Source organism: Lathyrus oleraceus, chromosome 5 (assembly GCF_024323335.1).
Source record: "Lathyrus oleraceus cultivar Zhongwan6 chromosome 5, CAAS_Psat_ZW6_1.0, whole genome shotgun sequence".
Taxonomy (NCBI): Eukaryota; Viridiplantae; Streptophyta; class Magnoliopsida; order Fabales; family Fabaceae; genus Lathyrus; species Lathyrus oleraceus.
Window position 1 is genome coordinate 108,206,013 of NC_066583.1, and position 22,052 is coordinate 108,228,064.

The following is a 22,052-nucleotide window of genomic DNA, read 5'->3' on the forward strand; positions in this document are numbered from 1 at the left end:
TGATACATGTTGCCAAATCCTTTGTGAAATTCTCAAATCTTATTGTATGATCATGAAATTTCATATGTGCATACTAGACATCTTGAGCTTTGCATTGGTGTTAATCTCATTCATTTCTCTTCTGTTTTCAATTTGATATGATTTTTTGAAGTTGACCCATGTTTGTTGACCTTCATTGTGCACATTTGAAATTGTGTTGACTTCTTGATTTTATTTGATTATCTTCCCATGATCCAATTGAGCTGAAATTTTATATGCATGCTATGTTATGGATTGTGATTGAGTATGAATTATTTCATAATTTTTGGAATTGATTATGATTGCTTTTGAGCTTGGTCTTGCTGTTGACCTCTGTGTGCTCCCCTCTTGCCATGTTTTGACTTCTTTGGTCTATAAAATGACCATGATGCATGATTTGATTGTGAATCCAATTGAGGTAGCTTCTTAAATGTTTGAACATGAATTGGGTTGACTTTGCTTTGCTGTTTTGACCTTTTCTTTCATCTTTGACCCTAGGCTAGTCCTAGTGGTCTTTTGGACTTATGTTGAGTTAATGTTTCAGGTTAAGCACCAATGCCTCAAAGATCATTCAAATTTGATTGAGTTGGATTATATATATCATGTGCTAACCCTTGTTTTGTAGGTGTGACTCATATAGTTGAGTCTTGTGCTTTGCACATTGGTCCCTCTGTGGTTGACTGTTGTTTATCCATTCCTTTTGTTTAAACTGTTGAACTGTTTACTAATTGGTTTGACTTTTTCAGGTACTTTAGTTGCTTAAGTTCTTTGAACTTGCTTTGCTTTGCTATTTAGCAATTTGCTTTGAGGTAATCCCTCTTTCTTCATGTAGTCTGGAGACCCGGTCTGTTATTTGACCGGGCAAACTGTCTGAAGTCCTCCTTAAGAGGCAATGCTTGTGTATGTTTATATTTGTCCCAAGCAGGAAAAGTCCTTCAAGTAAGGCAATTGGTAGATCAAAGGGATAAGCAACCTATCCCCTACTATTCAGTGAGTCTTCTCATTGCTCCCATTACATGGTTGAAGCATTGAGATCAAAACCCAAGATCAATCGAGTCTAATATGTGGAGAGAGTTCCTACTTTCTGAACTCCCACACTTTCTGAAATGCTCTCCCTGATCAGGGATAAGAGCAATGAGGCACACCCCTCATCTCCTTTCATCTGCTTCACCTTAGCCCCTCAATGGCAAGGTTAAGAGCAAATCTTTGACCCTATTCCAGTTGGCCTCAGTGCCTTAACCCTCTTGTGTGAGCCCCCTTGTTTGGCTGTAGAGTGTGCTGTTTGTTATTGATTGATTGATTGATTGCTTCATATACACATGTTTGCTTTCATGCTTTGTGCACTCATCATCATTAATTGCTCATTAATGCATAATCATCTCATTTGTCTTTGTGACATTATCATTGTTGTTTACCCATTGAGGACAATTGTAAGTCCATTTCTTTGGCCATTGCTCCTATGATATGGAAGTGAGTATAAGACCATCACCTTGGCCACTCATCTTATCTTTGCTTGATGCATTTGTTTGTATGAGAGGTTGCAATTGTAAGTCCCTGTATGTTGGCATTTGCTTTCCTATGATCACTTGTTGCTTTGTCTGTTTGTATGTGAGGATACAACTGTAAGTCCCTGCAAGTTGGCATTTGTATTCCTAGGACCATACAGTGGAGGTTAGTGTAAGACCATTGAGTGGCATCTGATATCCAGTTTTATTTTAGGAGATTGGTATAAGCCCAGTGATTGGCATCCGGTATCCGCCTTTCTTGACTTTCTTTGTTTGTTATCATTCATTGCTATTCCAAAGGACACACTTGAATCATCTCCTATATGATTTCAAGAAGTGAACCTTCTAAGAAGTTTTACTATCCATCTTCGTCCATTCATCATTCATTATGTCCTAAACCTTTTCACACTTTATCTTTCAAACTTGACATAAGTGTTGTGCAAACATCTTCATGTTTTCTAACTAAAAACCTGGACTCAAGTCCTTGACTTTTTTCAAACTCCATTTCATAATACTTCTTTGAATCAATCTTAATCATACTTTGACTTCACTTTCATAATCACAATCAATTAACTTCACTCATTCACTTGTTTTGGCTTTGTCCATTGTTAATCTTTTCATGCATTAGCCATAGGTTTCAATTATCTTTGTGGTTGATGTAAATCTTGCCTATCCTTAGTGAGTCGACAGTAAGACTTCCGTACTGAAAACAGGGCTAACCCCTCTAGTACGTCGAAGCTATCCTCGTATGGTGGATGTTGTTTTTTGGTCGAGTGTTCTCCCATTGATAATGAAAAGCCTCAGTGCTTGTGTTTAAAACTGAATCCACCAACTTTTGGAAATCTTTTAGCCGAACTACGGCGTTTTGATCCTTACCTTTGATGGAAGGTACGTAGGCAGCGGGTTCATCCGTTCAAACCCAATAACCCAATAAAAATTGTATATTCTTTTCTCATCATCCCAATCATGTTTGCACAATGTTTATGTCATAACAAATAACAATCTTTTACAACAAGTGTGAAAAGGGCTCCCTAGGAGTACCTAGGACGTAGTGGGTGCCTAACACCTTCCCATTGCGTAATTTACCCCTTACCCAGAATCTCTGATCTTTTTATTAGTTTTCTACGTGTAAAACTTCTTAGGCTTTTGTTCGCTTTTTAGCCAGTCCTTTGGATAAATAAAAGTGCGGTGGCGACTCGAAACTTCATTGTATCCCTTGCTTATGGTTTAACCGATAGATCATATAGCGACGAATACACCGCTACAGAAAAGTGGCGACTCTGCTGGGGAAAACATTAGACCTTCCCTGGTGGTATTGCCTACTTTTCACCCTTGTTGTATGATATTTGTTTATCTGTTATATGACATATTTTTGTACAACTTGGGATAACTGTATTGATTGTAATGTTTGAATTGCTTGATATACAAATGCTGTTTGCTTTGGTGATCTGTGAGATGAGTTCTGTACCCGAACTCGAGTGCACTCTAGGATAGGAGAATGGCATAGTCTTGTTGACTGGTGTGGAGTATTCCTTAGCCAGTTGACTTGCGAGTCCATTCACTTGGTGGAGGTCATGTTGAACTAATAATGTCACACAAGTTATTTGTGGTTAGGCATTATTCTTTCAATCATGTTCCGCAGAAGCCAAGGACCGTAGTTTACCAAACCCATCTTGGCCTATTTTTAGGACCGTAGTGCGGAGGTCGTTCAGATGTTAGTTCTGATACGATTGTTACGCGATACTACACTCATAAGAGTTTCTCTTGAGAATATTCTTGGAATACGAGTATTCGTTCCTCCGATAATATTCGAAAGATGGAACGATGATTATGGGAACCTCTGATAGAACATGTCTGGCAGGTTTAAACCCTAGTACACTCCCTTTGGGTGGTTCTTAACCGAGACTCCATGCTCAAGACTCTCAACAAACCCGTGATTCGTGGTTGAGTCGCTCAAACATTGTTAATATCAATGGATCCCGGATCAGGTGTAAAACCTAAAATCCACCAAAGCGGCTGGTTGATATTAAGAATGTTAGAGCCGGTTCATGTACCGTTAATATCAATGGAACTTGGGTGTCGATAAGGTGAAAACCTAAATCCACCAAAATGGATGATTGATATTAGGGGTACATAGAGCTTTCCCACGACCTTTGTTTGGTGTGCTTTGCTTGATCCTTGAGTGTGTTTGTTGCATTCATGCATTCACGCATTCATCCGCATTCATGTCATCAGAAAAAGAAAATTTTCAAGGAACTTAAAGGGTTATTTGCAAAATTTTCAGACATGGAAAGACCAAAAAGGCATACAAAGAAGTACAGCTTCAAACAGCCCGATGTAAAAGAGTTAAGGAATCTGACATCGTATGTATTAGATCCCTTGGGTTTCAAAGCTCGCTATGGGAAGCTTCTACCTCTGCTCACCACTCAGGTTGACGAAGGGTTGATGAGTACTCTAGCTCGGTTCTACGATCCGTTGCATCATTGCTTCTTATTTCCGGACTTCCAGCTGTTGCCGACTTTGGAGGAATATTCTCATCTCATTGGGATTCCAATTCTGGATCAAGTGCCGTTCAGTGGCTTAGAGGATATTCCATCTGCTCGAGAGATTGCCAGCTTGTTGCATATAGATGAAGATCTGATTAGAGCTAATCTGACTACCAAAGGCGGAATTCAGGGTTTTCCTTCCGAGTTCCTTATTGCCCAAGCTACCTTTTATGGGAAGGCCATGAGTGAGGACGCCTTTGAGGCTCTATTTGTGTTGCTCATCTATGGATTGGTGCTATTTCCCAACTTTGACAAGTTCGTGGACATGAACGCCATTAGGATCTTCTCAGTTCTTAATCCAGTTCCGACTTTGTTGGGTGATACATATGTCTCCTTGCACCTGAGGAATATGAAAAATGGAGGAGTCATTGTCTGCTGTTTACCCCTGCTGTACCAGTGGTTTATTTCGCACTTGCCGCAGACAGTTGCTTTCAAGGAGAACAAGGGATGTCTACGGTGGTCTCAGAGACTCATGTCTCTCACCAATGATGATATCACTTGGTATGATCGCGTGTATGATACCGTCCAGATCATCGACTATTGTGGTGAATTCCCTAATGTGCCCCTTCTTGGTACATGTGGTGGGATTACCTACAGTCCTATTCTTGCACGACGGCAGCTTGGGTTCCCCCTGAAGGATAAACCTAATAGCATTCTGTTAGAAGGTGTGTTCTTCCAGGAGGGTAAAGATCCCCAAGGCCTGAAAGCCAGATTTGTCCGTGCTTGGCGCAGTATTCACAAGAAGAGTAGGAACGAGTTGGGTCCAAAGAACTGCATTGCTTTGGAGCCATACACCTCTTGGGTCAGACAAAGAGCTGCCACTTACTTGATGCCGTATGATCATCCGAGACCTACACCGTTGGATGTGGCTGGGCCTTCAACCCTCCCTACCCAACGTGTAGAGGAGTTGAGAGAATAAGACCTTTCGCGTGCTTGGATCCGTGAGAGAGAGGAATTGCTGCAGCAGCTCAAGGAGAAGGACGCTATGATTGAGTTCCTCGAGCATCGAGTGATCGATGATCCGAACGACGCTTGGACTTCTCTGCTTCCTCAGTCTTCCAAATTCTGGAAAAGGAAGTACGATCGACTTGCAAAGGAGAAAGCTGACATGGAGGCGGCCTATGAGAGAGAGATCAAGAAGTTGCGCACTTCTCGTCTTCCAGCATCCCGAGCTTCTAGGGATCCATAGGATGTCATTTACCTTTTCTCTTTGTAATCTAAAATGCTGTACTTTTTGTCTTGATGTATTGAATGAAATATTTTCCATGAGGAATCAAAATGCTTAAATTAATCAAAATATTGCAAATAATACCCTAAGGGTTCCTTGAAAACAAAGCATTTGCACAAGCATTTCATGCATCATTCTTGCATAAACAGGTACCCTTTGTTTCTGGTCTTCTTGTCCTAACCTCTGTTCTTCATTTATTTTGAAGACAAGCTGATTCACCGGTATTATACACGAGTCAACTCTGCAAGAATCATGGAGCAGTTGGAACAAGAGAACAGAGAATTGAAGGAAGAGGTCGCCAGACTTGGCGCTTTGATGGAGCAACTCCTTGCCGCTCAGAATCAACCTGCTCCGACGCCTGCAACTCCTGCTCAGAGGACAGTCATTTCAGAAGTAGCTACTTCTACAGTGCCAGTCAGCACCCACGCGCCCAATGCCATGCCGCCCGGGTTTCCTTGGGGCATGCCCCCAGGTTTTATGCCAGATATTCCTGCGCCAACCTTCGCTCAAATGCCGGCGTCTAGCTCGGTCCCTATCGCCGCTCCTCCTGTCGTGCATACCATGCCAAGGGTAGACGACATCATCTATCACTCCGAGCCATCTGAGGGCACAGACGTTCATGAAAAGATGGATGCCATGAACGATCAATTCCTTGAGCTGAGAAAAGAATTGAGGACCCTCCGTGGAAAAGACCTATTCGGCAAGTCTGCAGCCGAACTCTGCCTAGTTCCCGGTGTCAAGATACCGATCAAATTCAAGGTCCCGGACTTTGAAAAATATAAAGGGAACACCTGTCCGCTTGCTCACCTGGTCCTGTACGCCAGGAAGATGTCAACACAGACTGATAATGATCAGCTCCTGATTCATTATTTCCAAGACAGTCTATCCGGTGCAGCGCTCAGATGGTACATGAGCTTGGACAGCGCCAATATCAGATCCTTCAATGACCTTGGCGAAGCTTTCGTCAAGCAGTATAAGTACAACGTCGATATGGCGCCTGACCGAGATCAACTCAGGTCCATGTCGCAGAAAGACAAAGAATCGTTCAAGGAGTACGCCCAGAGATGGCGAGAGCTGGCAGCTCAAATCACTCCACCGCTGGAAGAGAAGGAAATGACCAAGATTTTCCTGAAGACTCTTGGCTCATTTTATTATGAGCGGATGGTAGCAAGCGCTCCCTCTGATTTCACCGAGATGGTGAACATGGGGATGCGTCTCGAAGAAGGTGTCCGTGAAGGACGGTTGGCTAAGGATGATAGCTCTTCCTCTAAACGATATGGGGCGTTTAAGAGGAAAGAAGGTGAAGCACATGCCGTTCAATCTCAGCCCAAACACAGAAGACCCTCTGTTCAGAGGAATCCTGCACGACATGCCAGTCATCAGCACCAGGTGGCTCACGTAGCACCTGTTTTCAAGGACAATACTCCTCAACATCAGCAATATCAACATCAACAGTATCAGCATCAGCAACAATATCAACAACCGCAGTACCATCAACAACAATCTCGTCCACAGCAACAGGCTTACCAGCCTCGTGGGAGTACGAGTAATCAGGCAAACATGGGTTACGAAAGGAAGAAGATCAGTTTTGATCCGATTCCTATGTCGTATGCGGAATTATATCCCTCTCTAATAGAGCGGAAGTTGGTTTCTCCGAGAGATCCTCCGGCTATACCGGTCAACCCTCAATGGTGGTATAAGCCTGACCTGCACTATGTCTATCATTCTGGCGCTCCGGGCCATGACATAGAAAATTGTTTCCAGCTGAAGACTAAGGTGCAAGACCTTATGAGAAGTGGAATCCTGAGTTTTGAGGACTCAAGCCCGAACGTCACCAAGAACCCATTGCCTGCGCATGGGAAATCTGTCAACATGATTCAAGAATGCCTTGGGAAGTACAAGGTCGAGTATGTCAGCCACATCAGGCAGTCGTTGGTTGAATTACATCGGATGCTGTGTCAGTACAGCCACTTGGAGCATAACCACGACAAGTGCCGCGTCTGTTCGGTTAATCGCTTGGGTTGCGATCAAGTACGCAAAGAACTTCAGAAGTTGTTGAATGAAGGTACCATTGAGATTCTCCAGAATCGCAATGTTGATGAAGTTGAGCCTGAAGTGAATGTCATATCACCAGTGTTCAAGCTGCCCGAGCCAGTTGTTATCCGCTATAATAGCAACAAGCCGAAGGCTTCCCCTTCCTTGGTCATTAAACCAGCTGGCCCTGTGCCCTATTCATCTGACAAAGCTGTACCCTTCAGATACAATCCTGTTGCTGTCCAGGACGGGGTCGAAATGCCTTTACCTTCCACTTCCGTCACCAACATTGCTGACGTCAGTGGGTTGACCCGCAGTGGTCGTGTATTTTCTGCGCCTCCAAAGGCTACTGTTTCTGATACTATTGAGCGCCCTGTGGGGACCGCTGTGAATGTTCAGAATCCGGCACTTGATGTTGCCAAACCCTCCTCATCTGTACAAAAGACTCCTGTTTCTTCAGTTGGCCCAAGTGGCATTGTTGATGAAGAATCTGATGAGATGCTGAGGCTCATCAGAAAGAGTGAGTACAACATTGTAGACCAGCTTCTACACACGCCCTCCAAGATTTCCATTCTTTCTCTATTGCTGAATTCAGAACCCCATAGGGAGTCTCTGCAAAAGGTCTTGGATCTGGCGTATGTTGATCACGACGTCACCCTTGAGCAATTTGATAGCATCGTTGCAAACATTACCGCTTGCAACACTTTGAGTTTTTGTGACGCTGATCTCCCTGAGGAGGGAAGAGACCACAACATGGCCTTACATATTTCTATGAACTGCAAATCAGATGCAATGTCCAATGTGTTGGTGGACACTGGATCGTCCCTTAATGTATTGCCAAAATCCACACTCTCTCGTCTGTCATATCAAGGTCCTCCTATGAGGCAGAGTGGGGTTGTTGTGAAAGCTTTCGATGGGTCGCGCAAGACCGTGATTGGGGAAGTTGATCTCCCAATCAAGATAGGACCAAGTGATTTCCAAGTTACTTTCCAAGTAATGGATATCCACCCATCATACAGCTGTCTCTTAGGCAGACCATGGATTCACGAGGCTGGCGCCGTGACATCCACCCTACACCAGAAGCTGAAATTTGTGAAGAATAAGAAATTGGTTGTAGTAGGGGGAGAAAAGGCTCTCCTGGTTAGCCATCTGTCTTCTTTCTCGTATATTGACGCAGAGGATGAAGTTGGAACTCAGTTCCAAGCTTTATCTATTGATGAACCAATCGAGAAGAAGTCTCCTTCATTCACTTCCTACCGAGATGCGAAGCTGGCCATCGAATGTGGTGCAGTTGCTGGATTAGGGAAAGTGCTTGAACTTGAAGACAATAGATCCCGGACTGGCATTGGCTATGGTTCTGGGGCATGCAATGAGCAAGGCCTGTTCAAGAGTGGAGGGTTCATTCACGCCGATCAACCTGAAGAAGAAGAAGCTGCTGCCATCATTGAAGAGGAAACAGAAGACTTGAACAACTTTGTTATTCCTGGGGGTGTCTACCACAATTGGGTCGCTGTAGATGTTCCTACAGTCATCCATAGATCAGAGTAATTGTTCATTTTGTTTAAAAACCCTTCTCCCATGCCAAAAGGAGAAGTGATGACATTGTTGGCAGCATTTAATACAATGATGTTTTCATTCAATTAATGCATTAACATTTGTTTTTCCTTTGTTTTCACTTTTTGCTTTTCTGCATGAAATCAGTGATCACAAAAAACCATAAAAACAAAAAAAAGGCAAACATTCTTCATCTGCATCATGGTTTGCTTGTTTAAGTGCTGAAGTTTTTTTCCTTAACCAAATCATTATGCAGGTTGATCCTAAAACCCATTGAACATAATGATCCAACGCCATCTCCCAATTTTGAATTCCCTGTATTTGAGGCAGAAGAAGATGACGTTGAGGGGGTTCCTGATGAGATTACCCGTCTCCTTGAGCACGAAGAGAAGATCATTCAGCCGCATCTCGAAGACTTGGAAACAGTCAACTTGGGGTCTGAGGATTGTGTTCGTCTGGTGAAGATCGGGGCACTTCTTGAAGAGTCTGTCAAAGAAGATTTGATCAGTTTGCTACGAGAATATTCAGATATCTTTGCTTGGTCCTATGAAGACATGCCGGGTTTAGATACAGATATTGTGCAACATTTCCTGCCTTTGAAGCCTGAGTGCGTGCCTGTGAAGCAGAAGCTCAGAAGAACTCATCCAGATATGGCAGTAAAGATCAAAGAGGAAGTTCAGAAGCAAATTGATGCGGGGTTTCTGGTGACTTCTACATATCCTCAATGGGTGGCCAATATTGTGCCTGTTCCTAAGAAGGACGGAAAGGTCCGCATGTGCGTTGACTATAGAGATTTGAATAAAGCTAGCCCAAAAGATGATTTTCCTCTACCACACATTGACATGTTGGTAGACAATACAGCTAAATTCAAAGCCTTTTCCTTTATGGACGGATTTTCTGGATATAATCAAATCAAGATGGCACCAGAGGACATGGAGAAGACAACATTCATCACACCTTGGGGAACATTCTGTTATCGAGTGATGCCCTTCGGTTTGAAGAACGCCGGAGCCACGTATCAACGAGCTATGACTACCTTGTTTCATGACATGATGCACAAGGAGATCGAAGTCTATGTTGATGATATGATCGCTAAGTCCCGAACGGAGGTTGAGCATGTTGAGCATTTGTTGAAGCTTTTTCAGCGTTTGAGAAAGTTCAAACTTCGCCTGAATCCAAACAAATGTACATTTGGAGTCCGTTCCGGCAAATTGTTGGGTTTTATGGTAAGCGAAAGAGGTATTGAGGTTGATCCTGCCAAGGTCAAAGCAATACAAGAGATGCCTGCACCCAAAACTGAGAAGCAAGTCCGAGGTTTTCTTGGCCGCTTGAACTACATTTCCAGATTTATATCCCACATGACTGCCACATGTGCGCCGATATTCAAGCTCCTCCGGAAAGATCAGTCGCATGATTGGACCGAGGATTGCCAGAAAGCTTTCGACAGTATCAAAGATTATCTGTCCGAACCTCCGATTTTGTCTCCGCCTGTGGAAGGAAGACCTCTGATTATGTATTTAACAGTTCTTGAAGACTCAATGGGTTGTGTACTCGGTCAACAAGATGAATCAGGGAAGAAGGAGTTTGCTATATACTACCTCAGCAAGAAGTTTACTGATTGCGAGTCTCGGTACTCTACACTCGAGAAGACGTGCTGTGCTTTGGCTTGGGCTGCTAAGCGTTTGCGCCAGTACATGATAAATCATACAACTTGGTTGATATCCAGAATGGATCCAATTAAGTATATCTTCGAGAAGCCTGCTTTAACTGGGAGGATTGCCCGTTGGCAGATGTTGTTGTCTGAGTATGATATCGAGTATCGAGCTCAGAAAGCTATCAAAGGTAGTATCCTGGCTGACCATCTAGCGCACCAGCCGATTGAAGATCATCAGTCTATTCAGTATGACTTCCCTGACGAGGAAATTCTGTATTTGAAGATGAAAGATTGCGATGAGCCTACACTTGATGAAGGTCCAGAACCTGGTTCCAGATGGACGATGGTGTTTGATGGCGCTGTTAATTGATCACACTAAAATTCACCGTATTTCTGACTCCGATTTCGCATGCATTCTTAGCTTTTATTGTTGTTTTGCTTTGTTATTTCTTTGTTTTCTTATGTTTTCAGGTTTTTATAATAATCGGAGCTTGAATCGGGAAAAGGAGCGAAAAAGGAGTGAAAACGGGCGAAAACCTAGAAATTCAGCGTTTTGCACTTACGGCACCCACCGTGGCGGGCGCCATGGGGTTAGCCATGACGTGGCCACGTCTCAAGACCACTCCTCAACCGCCAAGACCCACGATCCCCACTCCATCATCCCCTGTAGGGACCATGGCGGGCGCCATAGGCCTGTGGCGGGCGCCACAAGGCCAAAATCAGTAACCTCCACTTTTTAGTGGAGGGGCGTCCCTGTCATTTCATGCTTTCAGTTTTTACTATAAATAGGACCTTAGATTTTCGTTTTTCTTCATCCAGAATTAGAATTCTCTAGGCATATATCAGTTATAAAGCAGTTGCCATTCCACATCGGGGTGCCTCTGCAATCGAGTGATCGAGTCTGTAATCTGTCTGTGGTTCGAGTTTTTGGAGCACTCTGGAGGAAGTTAATCCTGCCGCCATTTTAATTCAAGTTCGTATTTTACTTTTATTTATTTCCTGCACTCGCACATTTACGTTGTTTATTTCCTGCACTCGCACATTTACGTTGTTTATTTCCTGCACTCGCACATTTACGTTGTTTATTTCCTGCACTCGCACATTTACGTTGTTTATTTCCTGCACTCGCACTTTACTTTGTTTATTATCCGCACTCGCTTTAAATTACTTTTATGAAAAACTATAAAAAGAATATTTACTTTATCATGTCTAACTAATTCTATAAAGGTTAGAATGTAAGGATCGTAATTAAACCAGTAATCAGTATAATTGTTCGTGGAAACACCTAAGGGCTATTTTATCTTTCAATTCAAGTAATTGTTTTTAACTATTTCAAAAACAGCCAAAAGCGCTTTGTCTAGTTTATTAGGAGATTTTAGATTAAAAAGAAAAGAGATTTTAAAACAATTTTCGGACGCGTTAGGAAGTTTAAACTCTGGTTCGTAAGAACCTCTTTTTGCTAAGAAGTCCAGGTTAAAATACTTTTCAACTTAGTTAAGATACTATATTTCTTAAAAATAGGTTTACTACTCTAACGCAGTACGCACCTTTTTATCCGTGACAATAGGGGGGGTTGATTAGAGAGTACAACTCGGTTCTGAATACGCGAAAGCGACAGTTCCTGTTAAATTAGTTCTTTTCAAAGGAGAAAACATTGCCCATAAGTAGTTCCACTAACAAGTACTGGATTATCATTGATTGCGTGAATTACATTCGAGCCTGTCTTTATTTATTATTTAAAATTATAATTTTATTTACCATTGCACCCTTATTAAAACCCTTAAAAATAGTTGCCTTAGATACACACCATAACAACAGGTTTGATAGATTGACACTTGGTCTCTGTGGATTCGATAATCTTTTATATTACTTTGACGTGATTCGTACACTTGCGAAAAACACGCATCAAGTTTTTGGCGCCGTTGCCGGGGACCAATTTCGTCAAATTTCATTACCCTGTAGTTATACCGTTTAGACTAAGGTTGTTACCCACCGGTCAATGCGAAAGACTCGCAGTGCCGGAAGTTTAGTAGACCCTCTAGCTGAACCTGAACGTTACGCTCGCGCACGTTTATTTTTCCATAGGAATAGGATAGCTATGGCCGAAGAACAAAACCGAAGACCTCTTAAGGACTTCGCCCAACCATCAAACGAGGAACCTAGTTCCAGTATAGTAAACCCCGTTATCCCAGCCAATAATTTTGAACTTAAACCATCCCTGCTGCAATTAGTGCAACAGAGACAATTCTCAGGTCTCGCTACTGATAACCCAAACCAACATTTAAAAAACTTTCTTCAGTTAGCAGACACCTTTAAAACCAATGGAGCTTCTCCTGAGGCGATACGCTTAAGATTATTTCCCTTTTCCCTCAGAGATAAAGCTCTATCATGGTTAGATTCCCTTCCACCCAATTCAATAACAACTTGGGATGACCTTAGGAAAGTTTTTCTTGCTAGATATTTTCCCCCAAGTAAGACCGCTCTTCTTCGAAAACTTATAACTAGATTTACCCAACTCCAAGGAGAGTCGTTGTTCGAAGCCTGGGAGAGATATAAAGAACTATTAAGAGCATGCCCACACCATGGCTTAGAGAATTGGCTAATCATCCAAACCTTCTATAATGGACTTCATTATAACACTAAGATGACCATCGACGCTGCCGCTGGTGGCGCACTGATGAATAAACCTTACCCTGAAGCTAGTGCCCTTATCGAGGATATGGCCCAAAACCATCAATCATGGGGAGTAGAACGAGCGACAGTGGAAAAGAAGGAAGCCCAAGGAGGAATACATGAGCTAAGCTCTATAGACATGATGCAGGCTAAAATGGACGCGTTGGCCCTTAGAGTCGAACATATGTGTACAACTCCGAATACTGTAGCCGCAGTTTCGCCGAATTGTGAGATATGTGGAACGCAAGGACACCAATCCGCCGAATGCAATCTGTTAAATGAAACCAACACTGAGCAAGTGAACTATACCCAAGGGAACCCATTTTCTAACACATATAACCCTGGATGGAGGAATCACCCAAACTTCTCCTACAAAAATAATAACCCTATTCAAAATACCGCACCTCCGAGACAACAAGGTTACCAAGCCCCTAGAACAAATCAACCTATGCAACCTGTACCGCCAAACCCGAGCTTTGAAGAAATTGTAAAAGATTTCATCGTTGCTCAAAAACAGAAAAACAAAGAGTTCATGAACCAAAGCGTCCATGTTAACGAACTAATTACCCAGTTAGGAACCAAGGTTGATCAAATCATTACTCATAATAAGATGCTTGAAACCCAGATCTCTCAGGTAGCGTTAAACCAAGCCCCACAGACTACCCCTGGAGGACAGTTCCCTGGACAACCTCAACAAAACCCGAAAGGGCAAGCTAATGCCATTACTCTACGAAGTGGAACCGCTTATAAGGAGCCTTTAAACCCTAGATTAAGTGAGCCTGAAACTTCTAAGAGGAGTGAGGAAAAGGAACCAGAGAAGCCTGAAACCCCGGAAAGTCAAGAAAAAGGAGAAGAACCTAAAAATAAAACCTATGTACCACCACCGCCATACAAACCACCAATACCATACCCTCAAAGATTAAAGAAAACCCAAATCGATAATCAATATCAAAAATTCGTTAAGGTTATAGAAAAACTTCACGTAGAAATCCCCTTTACAGAAGCCATCACCCAAATACCTTCTTATGCTAAGTTTCTCAAAGACATACTTACGAATAAACGTAGACTTGAAGATCCGAAACCCGTGGAATGTAATTCTATTTCCGAAGATAGGTTAGCAAAGAAAGATAAAGATCCCGGAAATTTTTCCATTCCTTGTATTTTAGGGAATCATGTCATCGAAAAAGCTTTTCTAGACTTAGGAGCTAGTGTGAGCTTAATGCCTTTAGCAGTTTGTGAGAGATTAAACTTAGGAGAATTACAACCTACTAAGATGTCGCTTCAATTAGCCGATAGATCCGTTAAATACCCTATAGGCATACTTGAAGACGTCCCTGTTAGGGTGGGTCAGTTGTTTATACCTACTGATTTTGTTGTCATGGACATTAAAGAAGATGACGACATACCAATCCTCCTAGGTAGACCGTTCTTATCGACTGCTGGAGCCGTAATAGATGTTAAAAAAGGAAAACTAACTTTTGAGGTAGGTGAAGAGAAGATAGAATTTATATTGTCAAAATTTCTTATGGCACCTGTGATAGGAGATTCTTGTTATGCCTTAGATATCATCGAAGAATGCATTAGGGAATTAGAACAAGAAGAAGAAAATAAATCTATAAAATTGCCATCAACCCTTATTTTGGAAGATGACAATTATAAAACACCCTACATTGATGATAACCTTCACGAATGTTTATCTCTTACCCCAGATCCTATGCCTTGCCCTATGAAACCGACCGTAAAACTTAAGGAACTGCCTAAAAACCTGAGATATGAATTTCTGGATGAAGATATGAATCGTCCAGTTATAGTCAGTGCTACCTTAAACCAAAAAGAAACCGATCAATTATTAGAAGTTTTACGTAGGTACCCCTCAGCCTTAGGATATAAGATCTCTGATCTAAAAGGAATAAGCCCATCCGTATGCATGCATCGGATTTTGCTTGAAGAAGATTCAAAACCTTCCAGAGAACACCAACGTAGAATAAATCCTATAATGAGTGCGGTAGTTAAGACTGAAGTTCTTAAGTTACTAGAGGCAGGTATAATATATCAGATCTCGGACAGTAAATGGGTGAGTCCAGTGCATGTAGTACCCAAAAAGGGAGGCATCACAGTCGTGCAAAACGAGAAGGGCGAACCTGTAGCAAAAAGAACCGATGGAGGTTGGCGTATGTGCATAGATTATAGAAAATTAAATAAAGCAACTAGGAAGGACCATTTCCCATTACCATTCATAGATTAAATGTTGGAGCGCCTAGCCAGACACTCTTACTTTTGTTATTTAGATGGATATTCAGGATTCTTCCAAATACCTATTCACCCCGAAGATCAAGAAAAAACTACCTTTACATGCCCAGTTGGAACTTTTGCCTATAGAAGAATGCCTTTTGGACTTTGTAATGCTCCTGCAACTTTCCAACGCTGCATGATGTCTATCTTTGCTGATTATTTAGATGGAATTATGGAAGTATTTATGGACGATTTCTCAGTTTGTGGATCAGATTTCAAAAATTGTCTTGTCAACCTTGAGAAAATCCTGGAGAGATGTGTGGAGGTAAACCTTGTGCTAAATTGGGAAAAATGTCATTTCATGGTCACCGAAGGGATTGTTTTAGGACATATAGTTTCCGAAAAAGGTATAGAGGTAGATAGAGCAAAAATAGAAGTCATAGAGAATCTAAAACCGCCGAAGACTATCAGGGAGATAAGAAGTTTTCTTGGACATGCCGGATATTACCGACGTTTCATCAAAGATTTCTCCAAAATAACAAAGCCCTTAACTGGTCTTTTAATGAAAGATGCTGAATTTATCTTCGATGAAAAATGTACTGAAGCATTTAATCTTCTGAAGGAAGCTCTGACTTCAGCACCTATAATGAAACCCCCTGATTGGTCAGAACCGTTTGAGATAATGTGTGACGCCAGTGATTACGCTGTTGGAGCCGTTCTAGGTCAGAGAAAAGATAAGAAGTTACATGTGATTTATTATGCCAGTAGAACCCTAGACGCTGCACAGCTCAATTACGCAACAACCGAAAAAGAGCTCCTAGCTGTAGTTTTTGCAATAGACAAATTTAGATCTTATCTAGTAGGAGCCAAGATTATAGTTTATACCGACCATGCTGCCATTCGTTACTTACTAAGCAAAAAGGATGCCAAGCCTAGGTTACTTCGATGGATTCTATTACTGCAAGAGTTTGATTTGGATATCCGTGATAAGAAAGGCACTGATAATGTGGTAGCTGATCACCTATCTAGGCTAGAATACCTGAAACCTGATCCAGTTCCCATAAATGACGATTTTGCCTATGATAGACTGATAGCCCAACTAGAAACCATTGAAGAAGATAACCCAGACCCTCATGAGTATTTTCAAAAATCCTTAGCCATAAGTGATGTACCTTGGTATGCAGACTTTGTTAATTATCTAGCCGCTGACATCATACCCCCTGATCTAAACTACCACCGGAAGAAGAAGTTCTATAGTGATGTGAGAAACTTCTATTGGGACGAACCATTTCTTTTCAAGAGAGGTAAAGATGGCATTTTCCGCCGTTGTGTTCCAGAAGAAGAGGTAAATAATATAATTGAGCATTGTCACTCTGCACCCTATGGTGGACATGCAAGCACATCTAAGACCTACGCCAAGATTCTTCAAGCTGGCCTATTCTGGCCTACTATGTGGCGTGATGTCCATGCTTTCATTGTCAAGTGTGATAGATGCCAACGCACAGGAAATATTTCAAGACGTAATGAAATGCCGTTAAGAAATATCCAAGAAGTAGAACTCTTCGACGTATGGGGTATAGACTTTATGGGACCGTTCCCACCATCTTTTGGAAATCAGTACATCTTAGTAGCTGTTGACTACGTGTCTAAATGGATTGAAGCTATCGCCGCACCCACAAACGACACCAGAGTAGTCATCAAATTATTCAAAAATTATATATTTCCCAGGTTTGGAACACCCCGTTTAGTCATAAGCGATGGAGGATCGCACTTCATATCGAGAATATTTGATAAACTTTTAAGCAAGTATGGAGTTAAGCATAGAGTAGCAACACCATACCACCCACAGACCAATGGACAAGTGGAAGTATCTAATAGGGAGATAAAACAAATCCTCGAGAAGACTGTCTCTATATCTAGAAAGGATTGGTCACAGAAACTTCAAGAAGCATTATGGGCCTATAGAACCGCTTTCAAAACTCCTATAGGAACAACCCCTTATCAACTGGTCTATGGAAAATCATGTCACTTACCTTTTGAATTGGAACATAAGGCCTATTGGGCCATCAAAACTTTGAATTTGGATTACTTGACAGCTGGTGAGAAACGTATCCTTGACATCCACAAATTAGAAGAGCTCAGACAATCTGCCTACGAAAATGCCATCATATACAAAGAAAGAACAAAAGCTTGGCATGACAAAAGAATCATAAGAAGAGACTTCAAAATAGGCGATCCTGTTCTCCTGTTCGATTCTAGGTTACGACTTTTTCCAGGTAAACTCCGTTCGAGATGGACTGGCCCTTTCGAAGTATCTAAGATCCTGAGATCCGGTGCTATTGAAATCAAGAACCAGACATGTAAACCGTTCATCGTCAATGGACAGAGGTTGAAGCCCTACGAAGGAGGTGACATCCCGACAACATACACCTGCCATACTCTGAGTGATCCACCATATCCTTCCAATGATGTTTAAATATCGGTCGTCGAGCTAATGACGTTAAACAAGCGCTGCATGGGAGGCAACCCATGGTTTTTCTTATTTTTTGTACTTTTTACTTTTTACTTTTACTTTATTTTGTTTATATTATTATTATTATGTCAGGACTAACGATTGAATGTTTTATGTGCTTTCAGGACTTGTTTGCTAACCTTGTACAGAATGCAGAACCCTGATGACATGCACGTGGCCTTTAGAGATGATGCACAGAGAGAGCGTTACTATGTTCACATGAGACGCCCTATGGCTCCTACCAGGTACCCTGACCATGACTGCATGGATGCCTTGGGGATAGAGCCAAGCGTCAGATTTTTATGCCATCAACTCCAGTGGGAACAGTTTGACTACAGGAACAACACTTATAGGAACTTGACTCTCGAGTTCCTCAGCTCGTTTCATTATGACCCCTGGGCTGGACCCGATGGACTCGCTGTTTTCAGGTTGTTCGGGATTGACTACTCATTCTCTCACAAGGAGTTTGGTGATTTGCTAGGTTTCCAGACTACTCCTGATGCTATTCCAGATACACCGATGGGGTATTTTATGAGCAGAGAAGTGGAAAAGTTTTGGACTAAAATATCCGGCGGAGGGAGCCAAGATCCTTCTACCCAGTTTTCTCAGGTAATCCACAACCCTGCATTGAGGTACTTCCAGATGATTCTAGCACATTCTTTCCTAGGTTTTCCAGATACAGAGACACTGCTAAGTGAAGAGGAGATTTTCCTACTGTTTTGTGCGACTCAGTCTCGCCCTGTTGCTTGTGGCAACTTTCTGTTAAAGGGCTTGGCTAGTGTTGCCAGATCATCCGTAGGCATCATCCATGTCGGTGGGATTGTTACACAGATTGCTACTGCATTGGGTCTGTCTCGCAAGTTATTGCACCTAAGGACCTTCTGCTTCTACACCACCCTGGATATTGATTTTTGTCTTGATAGAGGACTGATGAGGAGGGCTTCTTTTGAGCCCAACATGTTTAGACTGCTGATCGACGGCGAAGCGATACACTATTTCACATTACCAGATCAGCTGATGACCAGTGTCCATGATCCTGAAAATTGGAGTTATGCTCTAGAGGGTTATGGAGAGACTGTCGAACAGCCGAAATCGCCTCCCGCCGCTGAGTACACTCCTACACCTCTTACTCCCCAGATCACTGTTATGTCTAACAATTTGTCTCTGCAGCCACCTGACCTACAAACACAGATTTATGAGCTCCGTAAGGAGACTGCCCTGCTCAAGCAGGAAGTGGCAGACTTAGAGTTACAGATGCAGGTTTCTGATCTCACTCATGCCTCAGAGACCGATGCTCTACATCAGGCGATTGAAGAGCTTCGGAGGGAGATAGCTGAGTTTCGTGGATCAAGCCAGGAAAAGACGCCTACCACATGACTCATTCTACCCTGACAGCATTACCCTAGTATTTTATTTATCGCATTTCCAGACATATTTTACTTTACTGCAGCTTTTATATTTTCATGCACTCTGAATTTCTTATATATATACATATTATGCACTAATGTTAACTTTTTCTTTTTCTTTTGTTTCTTTAATTATTTTATTTTTTTGTCGTGCAAAGAAAAAAAAAATATATAAGACAAAAATATTTTCATTTTTGTCTTTACAAAAAATATGCAAGCCTCAAGCCTTGAAAAGAAGAAGAAAACGCTATTCAGACCCCCCGGAAGACAAAGGTGCAAGAAGGCCCAAAAGGAGGATCCAAAACCTGTGGCGGGCGCCACACCGTACCAACAACAAGTACGGGGCTGAATCCCCATTTCCACCATTTTCATCCCTTTCTTCACCAAAAACCCATTTTTCCAACCTTCCAAATCCTCCTTGAACCCCATTAAAGCTCCCTCATTTCCAAAATACCCACCATCCATAAAACATATCCAACATCCATTTCCATTTTCATCCATCAAAAAACCAAAAAAATCAAAACTTTATCATCCCCTCATAAACCACTTTTTCTACCATTTTCACTACCTAAGGAGCATTCAACAATGGAGTTCAACGGATTTCTTCTTCGTGATGGAAGACCGGGCGAAAGGCAACGGAAAATTATTCAGAGGCTTCAAAGTCGAGAAATTCTCTCGACTAGGTACATCGACGATAACTGTCTGTATGCTTTGGGTATTTATCATAGTGTTTTTAATTTATTAGAATTTCTAGGCTTGCATAATATTTTCATTAATCAGGAACCTACCTATGAGCGACTGACAACTGAGTTTTTGAGTTCTTTAATATACACTGTCAGTCCTAACACTGCTAGCACTGTTGGTACTGTTATTTTTAGACTGTTCGGAATTGAGTATGAATTCAGTACCGACAATCTAGCAGGTTTGTTAGGAATCCCTCATAGGGAAGGTGCAATTTGTGAGGCACCTTTGGATGCGGAGTGGTCGGCCGAGGTATTTACCTTCTGGCAAAGGCTTTCAAGTTCTTCAATTAATTCTTTCGAAGGGATACTTGCGTCGACCATTCACAACCCGGCCATAAGAGTTTTTAGACTTCTTTTGGCATGTACTATTTTTGGCCGGGAAAGTCCAAACAAGGTAAATGCTCGTGAACTCCTATTTTTGCAAGGATGCCTCACTAGAACCCACATCAATCCGGTCCCGTTTATGCTTGCTCATATGACTTTATTTACTAACAAAACAGGACCGATTGTTTTTGGAGGGCTTGTTACGTATATTGCTCGGGCTCTTGGCCTGAACGATGAGATAGCTACACTTGAACCACTACCTCCTCGCACAATTAATTTAAAATTTCTGAAAGACATGAAATTGTGCCGAGCAAGGAGAGAAGGTGGTTATGAGTTGATGGTTCATGGGGTAGCTATCCCATCTGTTGCTTTACCATGCAGTAGACGTACTGATGTACGTGATGAAAGGAACTGGACCTATGATCTTAATGCTCCACGTGTTTTGGGTCCACTTCCTCCTAATATTCCCGATGGGGAGGCACATGACACTGATGATGAGTATGATCGGAGAGAGCAGTCTCCCATCCCTCACATGTCCCCCCATCGTCCTTCACAGTCACACACCGCACCATCTTCCTCTAACCCTGTTGCAGGTACTGCTCCTGGATTCCATGTCACCGAGGAGATGTGGCGTGATATGACAGCTAGAGAAGAAAGGCGTGATGGCCTTCTCTCTACTATTTCACAGCAGCTGACGGACAATATGAGCTTCATGCAACAATCGCGATTGGTTTCGGATCGTGCCTATAGCAACGTTTGCCGTACCTTGAACGATATCTCATTAGAGCAGAACCGTCAGAGAGAGTTCAACAGCCAACACTACCAGCTTGTCGAGGCCACTCAGGGTTCCATCTTAGGTAACCTTCGAGAGGTTCGGAGTGCTCAGGCTGCTTTATCAGCACGACTCGACCGGAGGGACCAGCATCGTAGTAGATCCCGTCGTTCCAGACCATCACATCAGGACGGCGAAGGCACCAGTGCCCCTCCTCAGTAGTCTTTTTCAGGTTACCCCCCTTATCTTATTTCGAAACATTGGGGACAATGTTCGATCTAAGTGTGGGAGGGGATTTTATTGCTTTCTGTCATTTCCATTTTTAGTTAATTATTTCCTTTCAGTTATTTCCTTTCAGTAATTTAATTTTCTTAGATAATGCATGAGTCTGACGAGTCACCAGTATAGTGTCTTTTTAGTTCATCTTCATTTTTTCCCATTTCCTTAGCCTTACCAGAAAATTTTTAAAAAAAGAAAATGATGTTGTTTCACATGTTTTTTGGGCTTTGGGACAGGTTTAGATTAGGATGTAGTGACCTAGGTCAACTTTTTGAAACATCAGAACCATTTTAGCACCATAGACCTCTTGAATATAGGAATCACTCCTAAACCCCACCATCTTGGCCTTTACTATCATTTTAAAAATTTTCCTAAGTAGTTTATCTTAGCAGTCAGCTCCGGCTTAAGCATGCTCTACGTAGGGGGCCGATGAACATAAGTGAATGATCCAGTGCTAATAATAAAAAAAAAAAAAAAAAAAAAAAAAGGCAAACTCTGGTATAGGTGACCCTTACAAAGTCATTTAAACCGAAAAAAAAAGAGAAAAAAAAAAAAAAAAATTTGCAAGTCAC

At 42.1% G+C, this 22,052-nt stretch overlaps 1 pseudogene; it reads right to left on the reverse strand.

The window, feature by feature from the left end:
- Positions 1 to 13,030: 13,030 nt before the first annotated feature.
- Positions 13,031 to 13,128, reverse strand: LOC127089611 (uncharacterized; annotated as a pseudogene).
- Positions 13,129 to 22,052: the final 8,924 nt, after the last annotated feature.